This window comes from Ochotona princeps, chromosome 5 (assembly GCF_030435755.1).
Source record: "Ochotona princeps isolate mOchPri1 chromosome 5, mOchPri1.hap1, whole genome shotgun sequence".
Lineage (NCBI taxonomy): Eukaryota > Metazoa > Chordata > Mammalia > Lagomorpha > Ochotonidae > Ochotona > Ochotona princeps.
The window spans coordinates 18,611,249-18,633,487 of record NC_080836.1 but is presented as its reverse complement, the minus strand read 5'-3'; the positions used below and the strand labels follow the sequence as shown (position 1 = coordinate 18,633,487).

At 38.9% G+C, this 22,239-nt stretch overlaps 1 long non-coding RNA gene across 1 annotated transcript in view; it reads left to right on the top strand.

The window, feature by feature from the left end:
- Positions 1-2,690: 2,690 nt before the first annotated feature.
- LOC131480300 (uncharacterized) overlaps positions 2,691-22,239 on the top strand; it is a 56,539-nt gene continuing 36,990 nt past the window's right edge. Inside the window, exons 1-2 of the long non-coding RNA XR_009245398.1 lie at positions 2,691-2,762; positions 3,023-3,110. This is a non-coding gene — a long non-coding RNA (uncharacterized LOC131480300). The remainder of the gene's footprint in view (positions 2,763-3,022; positions 3,111-22,239) is intronic.

Here is a 22,239-nt window from a genome sequence, read left to right as displayed (position 1 = left end):
TTTTATTAAGGCAATCCTAAACATAGGGCATATTTTCTTTGAGATATATTAACTATAAGAAGTATGCACAACTGTTACTATCAAGATCAATGAAAATGTGCTGTTAAATTTTAATCTAAATGATCTATTTGTTATATATGTATATTAGTATAGTAATGCTTACATATAACTTACATGATGATATACTACTCTTGGGGTCTTCAAAAGAAGATAGTATCAAAAACCTGCAGCAATTTCAACATTTTTGACATGAAAACCAACTTATGTTTTTTTTTAAAGCTGTATTTTGTTTATATGAAAAGCAGGGAAAGAGAGGATAATGCACTCACTGGTTCACTGCCCAAATGGCTGCAAAAAGCTGGGGCTAGACCAGGCTGAAGCCAGGCACCTGGAACTCCACCAAGGTTTCTGATTAAGGTATCAGGAGCTCCAATATCTGGGCTATCTACTGCCACTCTCAGTAAGAGTGAGCTGGAACAGAAGCTAAACAGCTGTGACTCAAACTGGCGCTTCGATATGGTATACTACTGTCACAGGCAATGGCTTAACCTGATGCACCACAACACTGTGCCCCAATCCACTTACTTTCAATGTCATTTTCTAGGAAGCCGGAGCACCCTCATATTTATATACATCCAAACACTCAAGCACAATTACCCTGAAGCACTGGGCAATAAAAACGAGTGTGGAAACCACCCTTAAGGGTGTCTCCAGTGTGCTGTATGCTTTTCAGAAGTTAGCAGGAGGAGTTATAAATGAAACGGCAGGTCATGTTTTCACATAGATGGGCACGGGATCAGCAAGAGCACAGCAGGTCTGAAAGCAAAGTCAAACCAACACTGGAATTTCAATTTATATTTTTCAAGAAGCCAAAGCTGTGCCATACAGGTGCTTCTTTTCTGGAAAAATTCTGAAGCATTTGAAATGTCAAGGTGTGTTAAGAATCTGTAAGGTGGGTACTAATAAGCATTTCTCCAAATGATTTTAGAGCCATGCATGCCTGCACGTGTGTGCATGTGCCTGCTGGGCAGCATTTTGAAGGATTGTTGCTTTAGGAAGCTTCCAGGGGGTATTGACACAATTATGTTTCATCTTTTTTTACAGCTGCATTTTCAGATATTTGTAGGTCCTTCTAGCAAATGGCACTTCATCATGAAATTTTCTTCTTTTGAACGGCTTATGATTTTCTAACTTGTTTAAAGCTGTTTGTATTAGGCAAGAGGACCAGAGAAACATATGTATAGCATGCTAATGCTATACATAAAATTTTAAAATGGCTTGTTTTTCATGACACAGAAAGGACCGGAGGCTCACTCATGCGTGGGTGGCTAGGCTCTTAAAAAGCACCATTTAAAAACATGTGATTGAAAGGCAGACTGGCAGGAAGAGAGGAGGTCAAGAAATGGAGACAGGAGAATTTTCAGCCTGCTAGTTTATTCCCCAAATGGCCTAGGATTGAACCGGTTCAAAGTCATGAGCCAGGACTCCCACATAGGCAGCAGGGACTTAAGTATTTGGTACGTTCTCTTGCTTTCTCAGGTACATTATCAGGATACTAGCTTGGAAAGGGAGCAGCCAGGACTAGAACCAGTATTCCAACACGGGATGCCAACCTTACAAGCAGTTTAGCACACTGCATGCATTGCCAGGCCCCCCATGCACCACTCTAAATAATGACCACGGCCACTATCCACTCCAGTTAGCTCCAGTGGTAGCCAGAATAATGTCTCCCCAAGCATGCTCACTTCCTGATATTTAAGAATTTTGACTATCTTCCTTTACACGGCAAAAATTACCTTACTGGGGTAACAATCAGGGTCTTTAGAAGTGGAAGAAAGTGGAGGGCATGGGAGGAAGCGAAAAGAGACAGAACATGTGACCATGTAAGAAAGGTTAGGAGGACACAGCACTGCTTGGCTTGAAAGGGTCCCAGACCGAAGAAAATATGCGCAACCTCCGGAAGCTGGGAAAAGAAAAAAGTACGAGTCCTCTAGAGAATTAAGAGAGGAACACAGTCATGTTGCCACCTTGAATTTACCCCAGCGGGACTTTTAACATATCTGTACGGCAATAACTCTGTGCTGCTTAAGGTTGTGAGAATGGGTCCGTTTCGGCAGCAATGAGAGACGCAGGCGGCCCGCAGGAAACTACCCCTCCGGCTAGAACTCCCTGAAGGAATTCCTGACGTTCTTGCCTCAGACTTGAATTTAGTAAATGTTGAACCAGGTCTCCCACAGAGGTAGAAATACTGAGCAAACCGTCCTGTGAACACTTTATTTCACACAGGTGGAACGCGCAGACTTAACGCGAAGGAAGGCCGCGCTCACAAAGAAACTCAACCAAAGAGTGAAAAATGTCCAGGAAAGAGAAACCAAAAGCAGTACCTGCAGGAGGGAAGGTCTGTCCGTGTACAAGGAAGCAGGAGAATGGACACGTTCTGTTCATGTAGTACCAGAAAGAAAGGGAAAAAGGCGCGGAAAGCAAACGCGCAACAGCCCCACACACCTCCCACGGGGGAAAGACGTCTTAGGGCGGGCTTGCACGCCTTTAATAGCCTCAGTGCACAGGACCCGGATGGAAGACGCATTCTGGGAAGGCGGACGTTTCCGGGTGCACACCGTCCTGAGGTAACACGGACACGGCCCAGAGCCTCCAACGAAGGGGTGCAGCGGGGCAGCAGCTAGTCAGTGGCCACTTCCTGGTCACCACAGAGGACGGCGTCCCACAGAACACTGTCTCTAGCACCATTATATACTCTGGCGGTGAGGGCTGAAATGGCTACTTTTTTTTTCCCCTTGGGGTAGGAATTTGCTCGTCTCTTCAGTCTAGCGTTCCAGTCAGGCGAACGGCTTAATTATAACTTCTGTAATTGCTTAATTTGTATCTGGAAAATTTCTGTTATTTAAAAAAAGAGAAATCATCTCCAAGTGGATTAAAACCGATTCTGCCTAATTATACACAGGGTCTGACCTAGTTACGTATCAGTCAGCGTTAGCTAACTTCTTCCCTCCTTTTCCCAAAGGTTCTTCATTTGGTCAGAGAGACTGAGTCAGAGTGAAGTAGCCAGCTTATTACATCAGACTTTTCCTGAGGCCTGAAGACGGCAATAGGTACAATTGTAAATTGGTATTTGCATTCTGTGTATTTTGTGATATATTTTCTTATGCTTTTTTAAGAAAACTGTTCCATTTCTCATTGAATATATGATTCAGGTCAATAGTTTAACTTCCCATCACGATTTTTGTAATTTCCCTAAACGTGATTATATTGCCACTTATAATTGTTTTGATGGTCAATGAACTTCTTATGTATCTGAGTTGGAATTGATCTTTCAAAGCAAGCTTCTTAAAAGGTGAAGCACTTCTCAGACACGTTTTTGGTTTATATAAAATGAACCACTGTTCTCAAACTTGAAAGGTAAAATATATTGGAATTAGACTGATTCAATGCTCATGCATTTGAGGATTTCTAGGAAGTGGCAAAATACTATTTTCACTCCAGCTCCTTTGGGCCTTGCCTACCTTTCTGCTATTCATCTTTGTATTACAGAGTTGAGCAGTGAAGCATATCAACAGTGCAGTGTCTAGGATGCCATAAAGTGTTTACAACTCTGCTTCGAGCTGACATTTGTTATAAACAAAACATTATCTGTAACAACATTTGAAAAAATCTTTCTCTATGACACAGATAGCAACCGTATCACAAAGAGAGTAGTACACATTATTCCTTTGAATGAAAGCTTTTCTTTCAGCCAAATGCTCTACTAAATAATAAGTGCAATAAAATCCATTGTCTGGTAATGCAGACAGAACTACACACACCTTGCTACTGGTATTTTCGATTCATGTGATGATGTAAACATCTCTTGGGGACCTGTTTCTTTTCTGTCTTGTGTGTAAATGGGAAAGCTACTAATTTAGTTTTATAAGGTGCTTCGTGTAAGCAGCAGGGCCAAAACAACAGCTTCTTGGCTGATGTCTTTTAGGAAATCCTGCACATTCTTGCATTATGTGAGAGGGTGCTTTCCTGTCACAGCCCAAACTCTGAACAACAGAATTCTATCAAGAGAATTTTTTTTTCTTTTGCTTCAAAGATCTTTAGTTCATACAACCACAACTTTGGGAGTGTTAAGGCACTACAAAAAGGTTTCATAAATTTTGCTGTTCAAATCCCTGGTCAAAACAAAGAGACACTTGGGACATATTTTGGTGGGAATAAAGTAGTTCATGGAGAAGTACCACTCTCAGGTTCTCCCTCTGGTATCTCTCTCATCAGTGTTATCACTCTGCAGATGGAATAGCCAGACTACACAAGTGATCTCCTCCTTCACTTTCAGCCTAGGTCCTCCAGGAACTCCCTTTATCTATCCCTCGGTTTATTTATTCTCCTTTCATTGTATTTTTCCTTCTCTACCACTCTTGGAGTTTTGTGGAAAATGAGAATTCTTATCCAGGAGTGGGCATTTGGTTAAGGTGCCACTTGGATGCAGAGTCCCTGCTCCAATTCCAACCCAGCTTCCTGCCAAATGCTCACTCAGGAAGCCAGCAACTGCTCTTTCAAGTGATGTATCCATGCCACTCAAGAGGAAGACATAAATGGAGTGGTTTCTGGGCTCAAGACTTTGACGTGGAACAGGTCTGGCTGTTGAGGTAATTGGGAGTTGAACCTCCAGATGGAAATATGTGCTCTTCCCTCTCTGACTTTCAAAGAAAAACAAGCAAATCAATATATAAATACCAGATTTTAAGAACACCAGATTTCTGAGTCAAAGGAAAAATAACCTCAGATATTAGAAAAGGGACAAGTGCTTCTTTTCTTGTTGGTAAAGCAAAACTGGAGCTTACAGATTTGACCCAAGAATTGACTGTGGGAGACTTTTCTCTCCCATTTCCCAGGGTGTAGGACTTAACCTTTGGGGGAGTGGGGATGCCACTGGCAAGACTCTAAGAGCCTACAGAGGAAGAATAGCACTGCGTTTGGGCTTCCTGTTTCCAATGGAAAGGTCCATAGACAGCCTGAGGCAAACTGGGATAGTGATCTACTTCCCAAGGTGACCAGTCAAATAACTCCGTTCTTTGGGAAACACAAAGTAATCAGGGTGGAGAGGACAGAATTCCTTTGGTGTCTTATTTTGTGATTACTCAAAAAAATAAATCTCCCCAGTATTTCTGAGACATACTAGCTGCTCCACCCTCCCATTTAAATCATTGAGATAGATATTTGTCTTTTTTTGGTTTATAGAAATTAAAATGCAGCTTGCTTGATTGAGTTCTGTATTAAAGAAACGCATTGTAAGTATTGAGCCCTATCTGTGATTTGCCTTTTTATTTTCATAATGATCTTTTTGATTTTCTAAAATATTTCATTTTTTTTTAAAAAATTGTACTTGACAGGAAGATTTTTACAGAGAAAGAGAGACATACACAGAGAGGTTTTTATTTGCTGGTTCACTCCTCAAGGGGACCTGAATGGACAGAGCTAAGTTTATCCAAAGCTAAGAACCAGGAACTTCTTCCTGTTCCCCCACATGGGTGCAGGGGCCCAAGGACTTAAGCCATTCTCGAATGCTCTCCCAGGCCATAAGCAGAGAGCTGGATCAAAAGTGGAGCAGCTGAGACACAAACCAGTGCCCTTATGGGTAGGTGGTGCTAGCAGGTAGAGGATTAGCCTGCTTTGTGTTTTTTAAATTACATTTTATATATTTGAAAGACAGTGGTAAAGTGGCAGAGAAAGATAGAGGGAAAGAGAAAGACAGGGAGAGAAAGAGAGAGTGAGGAGGGAGGCAGATTACCCATCTTCTGGTTCACTGCCCAAATGGTTACAAAGCCACATATGGGCCAGCTGAAAGACAGCAGCCAGGAACACCAGACTGTGTCTCACACAGGTGCTGGAGGCCCAAGCCATCTTCTGTTACTATCCCAGGTGCCTTGGCAGGCACTTTCATTCTCTTTATGTGTTTGCACTTTATCCATGTGTGTCTTAGAAAGAATTGGAATTGATTTTTTAATTTGTTATGGTTATAGGGGTGATGATCTCTCATAGCATTAAAAATATCCAATTTACAAAGAGCTATTAACTGAAAATAATTCATTTTTCTCCATTGTATTGTGATGCTCTCCTATCATAAAGCAGGTACTGTGTAAGATGGAGTCTGGTTGGTGGTGTCCTTTGATGTCTGTTGGTCTGTTTCTTATTGTACCCCTGACTTCATTGCTGAGATTGAAAGCTTATCACTTTGTTCCTCTTCAAGATGACTGGACTTGTTAGAACTTCCCTATAAATTATAGAATCTGTGTCGTGATTTTAATTTAAAATATACTAATTCTAGAGGAATTTAAGGTGGACAATCTTATTCTCATAAGCATCCTCTGATTCTTTATGTCTTACTTTCTATTAGTAATAATTGGTGGCTTTCTTTCAGAGTTCTTTTTGATTATGCTTAGAGTTATCTTGAATATTTTTATACTTTTGATACTAATTTAAAAAGGATAACTTACAGGTTTTCTAAATACAGTATTTCTAGTTGCTTGTTGCTAATACATATCTCTAAAACTATGTAAACTTACATGCATAACAAATATACCTTTTATTAATATTTTTTATTTCTAATTAGTATAGCTCTTATTTTTTTGAACCCTATTGTCTCTTGGGCAATAACTTAAGCATAATTTTGAAATAAGTGGTAAAAAGTGAATATCCTTATTTTGGTTTTGATCTGAAATGGTGAGTTAAATAATTCACTAAAAGGTATGTTTTCTGCAAGTAAAAAATCTTTCCTTAGGATATTCTTTATCACATTAAAGAAGTTCATTTATGTTGCTAGTACATATATTTTTTATGAACATTATCAGATATTACCCAAATGTTTTCTGTTTCAGTTGAGGTAATCATATGTATAATCTTCTTTATGTATTTACTCTGGAGAATCACACTGATTGATTCTTCAGATGTTAAAGTATCCATGCACTTCAGAAATAGACCTAGGATATATTGGCTTTTACATAGATAGCCATGATGGTTTGTGATTTATTTTAATAAATTGCTGCATTTGAAATCCTAAGATTTTAGATTTGTAAAATCTTTTTTTTCATGAGAGAATTGACCCTGCAGTTGACTTGTTTTGTAAAATTTCTTTGTTCTCTGACTTTGTAAAATGCAGTAGGAGGTGCTCTTTTCCTCTTCTGTGGAAGAATTTTTATCAAGATTTGTCTCAGTTCTTCTGTAGTATTTAGAAGAATTCAGTGATGACACCATCTGGGTTTGGAGATAGTTCATGTGAGAAAGTTCTAATTATATATCCAACTTCATTAAAAGATATAATTCTTTCCCATTTGTGTCTTAAGATTTAAAAAATTGGAAAATGAAAATGAAGAATGAAAAAAGATGGGTAAACCATCAACCAAATTCACAATTTGAAGACTTTGGATAGCTAAGGTCACAGATAACCGCCCCAAAATATTTGGAGAAAAAGCTATCTGGAAGGAGAGATAAGATATGAGTTCTAACTTGCCAGGGAAGACACAAGCAGGCACTGGTAAGAAATAAACCTGCATACTTTCTTGGTGATATAGTCTATTTCTAGCTTTCTCAGCGAAAAAATCCTAGAAAAGATACTGGAAAACAGTAGCTGTCACAAAACATTGTATTTAAAAATATTAAGTAAAACACAGAGGAAGTATCAAGGAGGTGATTGTAATCCAATCATGTCAGTAATCAGTATAAACAGATTGAACAAACCAATTAAAAGATAGATTATCTGGTTGGTTTGAAAGTGAAGACTGGACTGTGCTGTCTTCCAGAAACCCGTGTTAAAAATTAAGATATTGAAAGGTAAAAATAATTGTATGGAGGTTGGGTTAGTAAAATCACAGGTAAAGGTTATGCTTGCATGGCCAGGCATCTCATACAGACATCTGTTCATGTCCCACCAGATCCACTTCCCATCCATCCATCTACCTACTAATAGCCTGACAAAAGCAGCAGAAAATTGCCCATGGACTTTTGCCCCTCTACCCACATAGGAGACCTGAAGGAAACTCCTGGCTTCAATCTGACCCAGCCATGGCTCACGTGGCCAAATCTGGGGAGTGAACCAGCAGATAAAAGATCTTTCTCTGTGTAACTCTGACTTTCAAATGAATAAAATGTTTTAAAAATAATAATAACTGTATGAAAGACAATATACCAGGCAAATCCTAACCATGATAATGTTTGATTAGCAGTATTAAACAAAGTAGGTTTCAGAAAAAGGAATATTGTTACTGATGGTGAAAAGTAATTATAAAAGGATGAATTGCCAGAAAAACAAAATACTGCCAAGTATGTATGCACCTAACCATAGATTCTCAAAGCCTGCAGCAACAATGACAGAACTGAAAAACAAAAATAAGCAAATTCACAATCATAGTTAAAAATCTTTAACTTCTTTTCAGAATTGGTGTAATTGGAGAACAGAAAATTTGAATAGAGATGATTTGAATAACATAACCAGCTAATTTGATCTAGCTCATAAAATATCATCTCCAACAGCATTAGTATATATGATATTTCTATGTGTTTAAAGAAATCACCAATGAATAGCATATTTTAGGCCATAGAATAAACTTTAAGATACATTAATAATCATACTACATATAGTTTTGGAAATTTGAATGATTATACAAGAAGCCTATAGCAAAAAATTGTTGGAAAAATCCTTAGCTATACAGAAAATTAACAAGATGTTTAAACTATTTTGATGTGAAATGAAAATACAACTATAATAATTTCTGGATGCAACTAAAACAATGCTTGGAAGAAACTTCATAGCACTTAATGCTTATATTATGAAACAATAAAGGCTCCAATTCAACATTTTTTTAGTGTTTTGTAAAATACAGTTTAATTGAAATATGCATGTAGAAACAGATCAATAACCCCAAACTACAGTGTTAGGAAAGTAGAAAAGAACAAATGAAATCCAAAGAAAATGGAAGGAATAAAATAAACACAAAACCAAATCAATAAAATTCAAGACAGAAAAGCAATAAAGAAATTTCATGAAACTTAAAACTGTTTTTTAAAAAATGACATTGACAAAACTCTAAGGAAAACAAACCAAAAAAAAAAAAAAAAAAAAAAAACACCCAGAAAATAACAAATAGCTTTCAAATTATCTGTTAAAGAATTTGTTGACTCAGAGTTAAGAGCAAAAGATCAAGAACAATTTTCTCACCACAGATATGACTTTGGAAGTGCATAATTTAATATAGTAAGTAAGATCCACATCCCCTATCAAAGCGCTTAGGTTGGACACTGGACTTCCATCTCCTGACTCCGACTTCCTGCTAATGCAGACCCTGGGAGGCAGGGTGATGGTTTTAGGAGTTGAGAACCTGTTTCTGGTGGGAGAAGATTGAGTTTCTTGCCCCAGGGTTCAGCCTGACCCAGTTTTGTCTGTTGTAGACCTTCAGGTGCTGAAATAGGAGATGGGAATGTGGGAGAGCTTGGTGCTGGGGAATTTTTTCTCTCTCTCTATGGTTGTCCCTAAAATAATAATGGAAGAAACATAATTATGTTCTTTATTCAGTAAATGTAGCTTTAACTTCAATTGACTGCTCTTCTGACATGAAACAGAGAATGAGAACTGGAAACAAATGTTTGGTAGGTGTCAAATTTAGTACATGAAATGTTAAATACAAGGGTAATTCAGGAAACTTGTGGACATATAGAACTGAAGAGTTTTTAATTTAAAATTCCTGCATAGTTTTTAAATAGTATGTTTTACATGAACACTTTTGAAGACCATGAATATATATCGATTTAAAAATGCTTATGCACCAAAATAAATTTGTTTCAATTACATTTTTCATGAACTGTTTCATGTACTCTTGTACTTTCTTTTTTTTTTTTTTTTTACCCCATAGTTTTGCTTAAGTTTATTTTACAAAAACCTGGCATTGAATGGAGGAGGATCTCTTAACCATTAGCTAGTATTCCACTTTAACAAGTGAGTTTTGGTTTATCTTTTAAAGCTTGTTGTGGTTAGGAAGCTTTGCCAAAATGTGACTTTGACCTGGGGTTGAATGCATGTCTATCTTCTGTGAGTGTCTGGAAATGTCCTATTCCTATTCTGTTATCTGGAGTTTATATAGATTATATCCAGTAAATCCCACTCCTTGAGGTTACTTTACATATTATAAGTTGCCTATATAATTGTCAGAGTCTCATGAATAAAAATGCTACTTATGTTTATAACGAATTGAACCATCAGTGCAAAATTATTGCTGGCCAGGAATTTGATTCCCTGAGTCGACTGGGTTCTTCTGTATGGAGCAGGTGCTGCTGAGCACAAAACGCTGATCTTGCCCAGTGTCTTTTTGTTCTTGAGTTTCACTGAGAGCAGCACATGTTATTTTAACCTTCTCCTACTGTGCTCAGTCATGAGGAATTCTTTGAAGCTCGTCTCAACATGTTTTGTTCTCCCCTGTGGGGTCCCTCTCTCCCACAATTTGTGTTCTCCTAGCCCTTTGGGAACGGCTCTGTGTATGCATTTTTCTCTTCCTTTATTCACTCCTGAGCATTATCATTTCACTTTTGGCTTTGGCTTTGTTCCTTCAAACTTCATGTTTTCATTTGACAAGCCCTCCAGGGGTAAGAGCAGAGATTCAGGGAAACAGTCAGTGAAAGTAGATGTTACATTCCCAGGATTGCTCTGCTCCATTAATGCATGTTGAAAGTTGTGGTAATGATCCGGAGACCTGAGTTTTGAGAAGAAATTACCAAGGCTGTTTATAATGCCATGTTACCATCAAAACATTTGCTTCCACAATCATTGGTGCTTCCTGTGTAGGGCTTTCTGCTTCTGTATTGAGAGTAAATTAGCTTCCATTGTTTTTGGTTGGCATTCATGTGCTCTCTAACTAGGCAAAGAAAATAGTATTTGAGCCAAATATAGTAGCAGGGTGATGGAAATTTGAAGCCTTATATAGATTCAACCTTAATGTGTTGTGCTATGATTTGAACTAACATGAATTTCGTAGGGAAATGTGAAATGTGAGGGAATCAGAAAGAAGGAAAGAGTAAAAGAGTAAACGGTAAAAGAGAAGCTAAAATACCACTCCAACACTTTCCAGGATAACCGCCATCACCTCTGACCCTAGAGAGACATGATTTTTAGTATAATTTCTGTCACAGCCACAGGATTACTTCAACACACACACATGCACATGCATACACTCACAGGCACATGTCTGAAGCATCATTTTTATAAAACAGTCTCCCTGTGATGTAGGAATGATGATATTCTCTGTTGCATATTCTTTATAATTGCTAGTTACAAATGACTAAATTGCCCATGTGATCTGATAACTAGAGACCTGTGGATTGCTAACAATGCTCTAGAGATGGGGATCACTCATTTCTATTGAGAAATGCACAGTTTTTTCCCTTTCTAATAGGCCTTCTCATCATCTTCTTTCTTGCATTTCCAGCAGTGGCTAGCACTGTTTGTTAAATCATGACTTTGCATGACCCAGTTAAAGGCTTGTCAATGTAAATAAAGGGAAGATTGAAACTGAAAGTCCAAGGCTGCAATGTCAAAAAAAGGAGACTCACAGACCATCTCTGTTTGAAACAAAGGAAAGATTATGTGACAATGAGGGAGAGGGAATAAAAGCCTCTTAATTGTAGTCAGAATGTGAAGGTTTAATACAATAAAAACTCAGATTCTGTTTTTAAAAATACAGTTAACATATTATATTTAGATTTCCTCTAATAGAGGTACATTGGATAGCAGGAGATATTGGCAGTCGCTCCCTCAGTGGAAAACCAGTGAACTCTCAGATTTTAATTGAACAACAGGGGCAGAGGTCATTAAAGCTTAATGTCCGGGTTGGACATTTGGGACATTGTGTAGGGACCTGTTTGCCTACCTTCTGTATCAGAGTGCCTGGGTTCAAGTCTTGAGCCCTCTCAGCTATGGCTCCCAGCTAATGTACACTCTGACAGGCAGTAATTGGGTCTCTGTTATCCATGGGAGACCCAGATTGAGTGTTGGTTGCCAGCTATAGCGTAGTCCAGCTGTAGCTGCTGCAATTATTTGAGAGTCAACCAGTAGATGGGAGACCTCTCTCTTTCTGGAATATAAAATAAAATGAATAAGTAAATCAAGAAAAGCTTGAAAGGCTAATGTCACTCATAAATAGTAGCCCTACCACCCCCCCATTCCAATCAACAAAGCAACACAACCCTGGGAAGGCTTGTTGAATCACCCTGGGAAGGCCTCACCATACTACCTCCTGGAGAAGGAACTTTCTGGTAGCACCTGTGGTGAAGTGCTTCTCCTCAGGGAGCTGCATCACACGTGAACATTTAAAAACTATTGATATGGGCAATGTGAAGACCCTGCATGGGACAGCTGCATCCTGTAACAGCGTGTCTGGATTGAAGTTGTGCTGCTGTTTCTAGTCCCAGGTTCTTGCTTTAACGTACCCTGGGAGCGTGCAAGTTATGGCTTAGGTACATGGGCCCCTGTCACCAAATGGGAGATGCAGATGTGGTTACCTGCCCTGGCTGTTGTGGGCATTTGGATAGTGAGCAGTCAGGTATTGTGCATGTGTGTATTGTGTCCATGTCATTTTTAAAAACTAGTGAATATTTTAAATATTTGGATGAATCAGTAGGGTGAGTGTAACTTAAGAGAAAGGAAATGAAGATAGAAACGGGTATGATCAGGTAATCTGAGCTAAAGATCCAGCAATAACCACCTGACTTGCCACTCCTTCCAGCACCCTCTCAACATTCTCCACTTAGTGCTTTATGTAACTTGAGAGGCAAAGGTACCAGATTGCTCCAGCTGAAGCCCTTAAAAGGCCATAGTTTCTGTTCAGAGTGTGGTCCACCACCAGCATCATCAGCATTACTTGAAGGCTGTGGTTAGAGCAGGCTAGAGCAACGTCACTATTTAGTATAATGGTAAGATCCACAGCTCTTAGGAGAACGTTTTAGAAAAAATATATAAATTTAAGAAAAAGGGCCTCTCCTTGGCCAGCATGACTGAAAGGAAGATACCATTGTCCAATAAATATGTGCTTTTCTTAGATAAATGCTACTGATAATGATATTTCTGAATCCTATGACCTGACAAATCATAAGATGGTTGACTTACTATAATAAAATACAAGATGAAGGGATCTTGCCTATTTTATTTGCAGGTGTGTTCCCAGGATCTGTCTCATCTTTATCCTCTCCTATGCTATACAAACATCTGTGTATTAACTTGAATAGGACAGTAACTGACAACTTGAAATACCTTCTCACTCATATGCCAGGCAAAAGCAGTTCAGTGAGGCACTGACATGGAGCCCCTCCAGGGAGCTAGAGGTGCATGTTAACATGTGCTTCCCAGGTACCATGGCAAAAAAAGAAAATCAACTTTTAAAGGCTTCCAGACAGAATGAATCACACTTCTACTCATTTCTTTGAGTCATAGTCACACCAAATTTCAGCCAAGGCAGAGGACTGAAATTATACCATGCATCTAGAAACATTAGGAGGCATATAATTTAGTGAACCACTGTAATGACTATCAGTGCCAAATAGGATTTAAGAATCTCCTATGGAAATAAAGATGACAGGTTAATTTTTTTAAGTATTACAAATAAATGGACATAATACTTTCAGTTGTGGAGTTTAATGAAAATTGAGATATGGTTTTACATAAATTCATATTTTATATTATAAGAAAGCATTCTCCAATTTATAAACATATTATCTATTTCTCTGTTTGTTTTTATTCCCCCAATGGATAGGATGTTCCCCTTCTTCATTCTTCAGATGTTTGATGGATTTTTATATCATTATGGATATGTGGGCTGGAACTTGTAATCTTAGGTCGATTCGTAGCTGATGAATGATTTGAGGTTATTTGGACTGAGATCTTTAGTATTGTGCCAAAATTTTCTCTTGTTCAACAGTTTATCATGAATTTAGATGAAGATGTGGAAGGCAAACATACTATATTTTCAGATGACATGAAATTTGGAGGGCTAGGCCACATGCTGGGTAAAAAAAAGAAAGAAAGAAAAATGATGATATACTACAAAAACCAGGAAAGCTTTCTGCTTTTTGTAAAAAGATAGTTAATGAATGTTGTATGTACTTACATATAACTTTGCTCCAGTGCTATGTGGTAACTCTTAAAGACAGAATAGAATATGGTAATTTAAAGTAAAAGGAGTTTAGGCACAATCAAGAAATGAAATGTTGAGGCCAAGAAATCATCAGGAAAGGAATTCCAGTACATTCATAATGATGAATTTTCTATGGACAAACACATCAGAATGAAATTGAGAGAAATGTTGGTCAAGGTGATGGTGGGTGAACCAGGGTTCAACATTTCTCAAGATGGTTCATGAAAGGGAAGGCAAGCTGAGGTCAGCTTACATTTACTTTCTAACTAATTGATCAGTAGATTTTTGGAGCAGTGTTACTGGAGTGCTTCCGATATCAAGCTTAGCAGAAATTTCACCATCTAGTAGGTAATATGGGAGAGAGTGGGAAGTGGCATTTGTGCTGAATATTTCTCACTTCTGGGACAGAAAGGCATGGTGTTAGGTTCAGTGAACACTCATACTAACCACCAACCCTCTCCTGGCATGTGGACTGTCCCTTCAGAGTGTGGAGGGAACCTAATAGATGCTTAAATGGATTTGAATGGTTTGGTTTAAGAAAGATAGGCAGTGACAACATGAATCTTGCCCTTCAGAATTCCTGGAAGTGTCAGGTAAAGCTGATTGTAGTGTGTTTTGCTCCCATTCTGCACCTTGGACCCACTTGTATCTCTTTAGCACTACATGCAGTATTCGCTTCTCAGCCTTTTGGCTATGATCAAGTGTAAATTCAGCTATTATCCAAGACAGAGTGACAATTGGTCTGTTCTGAGAACTGCCAGAGCATCATGTATCATCTTTAACTGTCAGTCTAAGCAGTGCCTAATAGGGAAATGAATTCTGAGCCCATCTTGACCTATCTTGGAAATACAGAACTTGAGGAGAGATATACAAGGATTGCGTAGCATGGGGTGAAAGAACATCAATGTACTTTTGTGGTATAAAGTATCAGTGAAACCTTGTGAATTAAAAATCAAACATTTCTTATTTCTCTTGATTCTCAGTTGGAGGCCATTTCTTCTAGCCTTGGCATGCTCAGCTGAGATAAGCAGTTGACTATAGTTAAATAGGCTAGAAAAAACTTACCCACATGTCTGATTGTTGGCTTGATTTCAGCTGAGTGAGACATGCTTATGCTCATGTTCCCAGGAGCAGTTGTAGAGGGAAATTCCCATGGCTCAGCACTTCTAAAGTCCCCACTTGAATCACATTTGCTACTGTCCCATTGGCAAAACAAGACACAATTACTAAGCTCAAGTTCAAGGGCTGAAGGCACTGACGCCACCATGCCACCTTAGTGGGAATGACCACATCACATGACAAAGAGGCATGTTTATGGAAATGAGAGGCTTTGGTGGCCCCATTTTTTGCAGATTGTCACAGAAAGGACTCCTAGTTTGTCCACGCTAAGTAACCAGATTATTTTTTTCCAGAATGTCTTCCTATATTGTGTTTTGTAATTGAGAATGGAATCACAATTTCCCATTAAAACACTTCCAAGCATGTTTGAGTTCATATGGTCCCCTAGATGTTGGATCCTTATTTTGTTCTGCTGGAAAAAAGGGTTGGGTAAAGTTATCCAACTTAATAGGTTATCCAACTTAATAAAAGGCAATCAACCCATTTGTAATTTGGGGTCTACTTCTTTTGTTGGCTTAAATGGGGCTTGAATTTTCTTCCTCTTAACTCATTCCGTGATCTGGCACTGGGAACTCCTTTCTGAGGTGGATACAGATGATAACCTCCTGATTTGAGCTTGAAGTTTGCACTATTTCATTTTTTGGCTGGTTATAGTCAGAACTCCTATTTTTGTTATAGAGCCAAATGATTATTTATACTTCTCTTGGATCGTTTTTTATATACCATTAGCAATGACATGCAGAGCACAAGGGATGGAATATTTACATCGAAAACTCTGAAGTGAATATTCTCCCTTTGGCAGATACAATTGCTCAGGGCTATAAGACCTGGTAATAAAGAACCATATGTCACTGCTGGATTGTGCATTGATGCAGCAATGGCTTTTGAGCAGATGAAGCCCTAAATCTCCTGGCTTCTCACTCAGTGTTTGACTGTGGCTAGGGCCTGGATGGGTGTTGCCTATTAACCCTGGAAGATGATGAAGAAACATCTCTTTGTTTTTGTCCTAATGAATAACGCTTCAGTGTTATTATAAATGGAGTGTTGTTCTAACCTACAGCATAGCAGAATTCAAGGCTCAACACAAAATATTTATTAGTCATCTCAGGGCATTCTGAACTTGAGGGTTGCCCTGGTGATCCTTGGAGCAAAAGGCAAGTTCCCTGGCCTCAGTCAGCATATAAACTAACTGTAGTGTTAAACAGAAGCATAAATAACTGTAGTAGGAGCTAGAATATACTGACAATATTGTACCTTTCTTCCATTTTGTAGGTAAAATGTAAAGAAAAGAATACATAACTTACAGGAAGGAAGGAGCAATATTTTGAAAATTATGATCACAGCATTTATTCTACACTTAGACATTGATTTTCTTATCTCCTTGAAGGTAGAGATTGAAGATTCTGAGTTTTATCATCTCCTGTCCTCTCAAAGTGCCTGTCATCCAAAAGAATAGGTGTCAATAAGTGCTTGCAGAATGAATAAAGAAGTGAATGCTTTGAATCAGTTAGTAGTAGGAGAGAAACGTTTGAGAATTTGAAAGATACTTCAAAGAGCTGATGGTTATCAGTGGGTTTGAGAAAAACATTTGCAGCAGAGGGCATGGAGTCAAGGGAGAAATGAGATACCTCATTGTTCTTCCTCGTCCCTCCCTTTAAGGGGATAAGCTTCACCCGATTTGCTCTGTCCTATGATTCAAAGTGGTGGTTTGGGCAGAGTAGGTGAGAAAATGAAAAGACAGCAGTGATGTCCATGCTGCCTGAACACCTGGATAGTGACCTGCATCATCAAAGCAGGGATACTGATGGCATGTCAAATGCCCTGCTGACTGCTTAACATAGCCATCTAGACTCATCATTGCAGCAACCTCAATTCTTGCTTTGCCAGAATATGTGGACATATTTATATATATATATATATATATATATATATATATATATATATATATGTAAAAAATAAAAAGTATATATATAGATAGTTTTTATTTCATAGATCCTACTGATTTACATTACTTGTTTTTGTCCCTATCAATTATATTTGATAGTATATGTAGAGAATAAAGGGAGTTCAGTTAGTAGGTAGGAACACGATCTCTATAGCTGCACTCTCTAGACTCTGATTTTGTCATTAGATGTGATTATGGCAAGAAAACTCCAGAAAAGTTTCCTAATATGTAAAACGTGAATAATAAAATAGAACTTTTCCCATGGTACTTTTTAAATAAGATTTATTTATTTTTATTGGAAAGTCAGATATACAGAGAGGAGGAGAGCCAGAGAGGAAGATCTTCCATCCATTGATTCACTCCCTAAGTGGGGCAATGGCTGGAGCTACATTAATCCGAAGCCAGGAGCCTGGAGCTTCATCTCTGTCTCCCATACTGGTGCAGGAACCCAGGACTTTGGGCCATCCTTGATTGCTTTCCTAGGCCACAAGCAGGAAGCTAGATGGGAAGTGGGGCTGCCTGGATTAGAACTGGCGCCCATATCGAATCCTGGCACATGCAAGGTGAGAACTTTAACCACTAGGCTATCATGCTGGGCCCTACCATAGGGCTTTTGTAAGAATTAAGTGAGGGTTCAGCATGGTAGCCCAGTGGCTAACTCTTCCCTTTGCACACATTAGGATCCCATATAGGCACCTGTTCATGTCCCTGCTGCTGCACTTCCTATCTAGTTCCCTGCTTATGACCTGGGAAAACAGTGGTGGATGGCCCCTTGGGACCCTGTACCCAAGTGGGAGACCCAGAAGAACCTCGTGGCTCCTGGCTTCAAATCAAGTTTACTCTGGCCATTATAGCCTCTTGGGAAGTGAACAGTAAGCAGAAGATCTTTCTGTATCTCCTTCTCTGTAAATCTGACTTTCCAAGAAAAATAAGTAACTCAATTTAAACTGGATTAAAAAACAAAACCCATCTATTTGTTGTCTAGAAGAGACACATTTCACCAACAAAAATCAACAGAAACCGTATCTCATGAATTTTGATGTTTTTGTTTTTGTTAATTTCATCTCCTCTAAACAGTTTCTTCTGATTAAATTGTTCAATGACTCATAGATCATACAGTGGCATCATTTTCTTCAAGAAGGTTCTTGATTTTCTTTTCCATTTCTTCAGCAACACATTAGTCACTCAGTAGCATGTTATTTAACTTCATGGTGTTGTTAATTTCTTTTCTTCCTGATATTGATTTTGTTTTGTGGCTTTTCATGTAAGGGGATGTATAGTAGCTGTGTAATGGAGACTGTCATATCTAGTAACATGTTATTTAACTCCATGGCATTGTAAATTTCTATTTTTCTTCCCATTGTTGATTTTGTATTGTGACTTTTCATGTAAGGGGATGTATAGTAACTGTGAATGGGAGACTAACATACCCAGATGTGAGGATACAATATAGTATGCATCTCTACTTCCAGACAAAGATGGACTTACAATGAAACTGTTTATGATATCTTGACAATAGGATGCTGGACTCTCTGTCATTGTCCATGTTCGCAATGATGGACATATGACTGGGTAAGAAGAACTGTACTATAGTAATGATACAGGGGAACTAGGTGGAGGGGGCGGGAATTGGGGAGGGCATAAGGGAAATCCCAGAAGCCTATGGAACTGTATCATAGAATGATAATAATAATAACAAATAAAAAACGATTAAAAAAGAAAAATAAATAACTAAAAAAAAGAAAAAAGAAAGAAACCATGATGATATCTTTTGTGATGCAACCTTGGCCCAGTCTTATTGCAGACTGATGCAGGCATATAACCACAAGGAACTTTTCTTGTATGTTGTAATAGTTTTTAGGTTGATTACTTGTGTCAAGAAATGACGCCAGTCTTATAGTCAGAGAAGTGCAGTTGGTCACCTTCTTTGTGCAAGGAGCACAAGTCAGAACCTCAAAGAACTGTTCATCTTCCCTAAAGTAGAAGCAATGCCTATCTCACTGTGAGCTGGAGCAATTGGGAGTGAAGCCTTCTCATGAGCCTTGGAAGATACTGTGGAGGGAATGAGGATAGGTTTTATAATGTGATTCCATAGGCAAAGATGAAAATGTAATAGATGTGTGTGTGTGTGTGTGCGCACGCACATATGTATCCATGTGTACTCACAAATGTGCACTTGTGTGGAAGAGTATGTCCAAATTGTTAAGAAAACAGGCAGCAAATCGTAGTTAAAAGAGTCTGTGCACACTTGAAAGGAGGCGGGGAACTGGGACAGAGTGTGCAGGTTTGAAGAAAACATGCTGACCTCATCTATCAATGCATGGCCTCCTTACTGTTTTCACTTTGCACTTTTCCCCTGAAAGGGTAACATTTTTGCAGATGTTAACTTACAGCAACTCTACAACCTTTGGGTCAAACCCCCCTTTTTATCTCCTATTGTTCATTTCCAAAAAGCTCCTACTTATGTAAATTGAGTCAATATTAAAGCAAAGGGAATCAGCCCCAGAAAAATGCATTCCAATTACTATCACACTGGTTTTATGGCTCCTCTTACTCATTTACTGATTTCCTCCTGGAAAATTTTTGTTCTCATATATTATCATTTTCCACACACACATTACCAGATCTTCATATTCAGCAATTATTTTCTACCCCTGTGCATTTTTCAAACCTCTTTTACATTAAAACAGTAATTTAATATAAAAGATACCTTTTGCTGGAATCAAAATGGCCATTTACTGAATTTTTATATTTAATTGTCAAAAATTAGCTCTAGATTTACCATGAAGTTCCCTAACCTATTTTCATGAAGGCCTTTTCTATAACTTAATGACAGGAACAAAAGTAGAATGGAGGGAAGGCATTGAAAAAGTAGCCAGTGAGGAGGACAAGAAAAAATATTCTTTTCATGAAGAGACTGAAATATTAACTTTTTCAAGTGAAGTCATACATGCAAAATTAATCTTGTTTTTGCTGCTCTTATAGAATAGGATGAGATTTGATTTTAAATGGTTATTGAAGCTAATTTGATTATTCATCCCCTTATCAGGATGTCTGTTTAGAAGTCGACCCCATTGGGTAATTTTGGTGAACAAATCAACTCAAGGAAGTGTAGGTTTCTGGTCTCCTTTGGGTACAGTTGGAATTCAGCACAGAATACATTCAAAACAACTAAATTATGTCCCTGACCATGATAATCCATTTATGCAGCTGAAGAGAATGGCAATGGTTGCCTCAGTGTGTAATTACAAGGTTTCTAGGGCCAGAGAAGAGGTATATAAGAATGCTCTGATTGGGAACAGTGGAATGGCTCAGTGGCTAAATTCCCACAAGTTCCAGTATCCCATATGCACAAAAGATCATGTGCTAGCTGTTTAACCTCCCATGTAGCTCCCTGCTTTTGGCCTGAGAAAGCAGTTGAGGATGGCCCAAGGATTAGGGACCCTGCACCCACATGGGAAACCTGAAAGAGACTCTGGGCTCCTGGCTTCAGATTGGCACAGCTCTGGCAGTTGCGGCCACTTGGGGAGTGAATCATCGCATGAAAGATGTTCCTTTTTGTCTCTCCTCTTCTCTGTATAGCTGACATTCCAATTCAAAAATAAAATAAAGTGTGTTCTTGTTGCTTTCTATTGATACTTTTAATCCAGGAAAAACAATGGAGTGCAAGAGGGCTTTTATCATGATTAAGGAGCATTAATAAACCAGAATCCTGGAATTTTACTCGTTAAGTTTATGTATCAGAATGCACTAAAAAGTTTATGGAAATAGAATTAAGTGATAAAAATTTGAATCCTCTATCCAACCTCTCCGACTCATACTTTTGACAAGGTCATGTTGAGTGAACATTTGAAGGATCAGAGGTTAAGCCACTTGCTCATGGTCACACTATGAGTAAATGGAAATGCAGAGGCTGTCTCTAGAGAATGTGACTGTGAAAGACTGTATACAGTAAATTAAATTTTTGGTAAGCAGTCACATAATGGATATGAATTTTGGCAGGGGGTCAACCTGACAAACTTTGAGAGACAATCAGGTCCAGAATCTTACACTTGCCTCCTCTGTCTCCCTTGCACGGCTACTGCTTTTCTGATCTTTGTTCCCTCCTAAGACCTCAAATCTGGGGAAGGTTTGCCCTGTTGGTGAACAACCAAGAGAAGTGCTGTAGGCAAAAAATGCCCACCAGAAGATCTATGATTTCAAAAGGCAAAGACCAGCTTTTGTTGAGGGTACTTAGCCTTGACAAAAAAAAAAGTAAATAAATAAGGCCAATTTGTATAGAATCGTTCCGCAAAACATCTTATAGTGAAATAAACAAAAACAAACAGAAAAACCCTTAAGACATCTGTGTGTTCCTGGGTACTGCAAAGAGCTCCAGGAGTGCAGGAAGATAGCTCTGTGCAGAGAAGATAACTACCAGTTTTTTTTGTTTGTTTGTTTGTTTGTTTGTTTTTTAAGATTTTATTGTTATTGGAAAGCCGGATATACAGAGAGGAGGAGAGACAGAGAGGAAGTTCTTCCATCCGATGTTTCACTCCCCAAGTGAGCTGCAACGGGCCAGTACGCGCCGATCCGATGCCGGGACCAGGAACCTCTTCCAGGTCTCCCACGCGGGTGCAGGGTCCCAAAGCTTTGGGCCGTCCTCAACTGCTTTCCCAGGCCACAAGCAGGGAGCTGAATGGGAAATGGGGCAGCTGGGATATGAACTGGCATCCATATGGGATGTCAATTCTTACTAGTAGAGGATTAGCCATTTGAGGTATTGTGCTAGGCCCTCTTCTACTGCTTTGTAAAACTGGTAGTTATCTTGGGCCCGGCAGCGTGGCCTAGCGGCTAATGTCCTCGCCTTGAAAGCCCCGGGATCCCATATGGGCAACGGTTCTAATCCTGGCAGCTCCACTTCCCATCCAGCTCCCTACTTATGGCCTGAGAAAACAACAGAGATGGCCCAAAGCCTTGGGACCCTGCACCCGTGTGGGAGACCCAGAAGAAGCTCCTGCCTCC